Genomic DNA, 395 nt, shown 5'->3' with positions numbered 1-395 from the left:
AATTTAGCAGTAACTGTTATGCTGATGTTGTGGCTGGTCAAGCAAATGTTTGTGTTTGTTTCTGTATGATATAATTGTTCATATATCTATTAAAATACTGATATTCTGGTCTATAACTTCTCCCCGAGCTTCCCGCTGCCCTGTATCTTGGTCTTTCATTGGCTGTAGGTCATCATCGATGTAGTTTTCAGTCAGAAATCATTGCACACAGCGTGATTGTGAAACGCCGACAGCTCCAGATATTTAGCATGCCAAATATGTTGCTGGCATCGGCGATTCCCTCAGATCGCGTCCTTGATAATTCACACTGCGTGATTGTCACTCGCGTGAATGAGCACCGATTTCGAGCATTTGTTGGCGATTTTGCAAAACCTGTCGGCGAGTGAAAAATCGGG

The 395-nt window shown here is 43.0% G+C and overlaps 1 protein-coding gene across 1 annotated transcript in view; it reads right to left on the bottom strand.

The window, feature by feature from the left end:
- Positions 1-395, bottom strand: part of LOC107564116 (probable ATP-dependent RNA helicase DDX4) — a 31702-nt gene that overhangs the window by 1077 nt on the left and 30230 nt on the right. The window lies entirely within an intron of this gene.

Source organism: Sinocyclocheilus grahami, unplaced genomic scaffold (genome assembly GCF_001515645.1).
Source record: "Sinocyclocheilus grahami isolate Dianchi unplaced genomic scaffold, SAMN03320097.WGS_v1.1 scaffold911.1, whole genome shotgun sequence".
Taxonomy (NCBI): Eukaryota; Metazoa; Chordata; class Actinopteri; order Cypriniformes; family Cyprinidae; genus Sinocyclocheilus; species Sinocyclocheilus grahami.
This window is presented reverse-complemented; position numbering and strand designations above follow the sequence as displayed.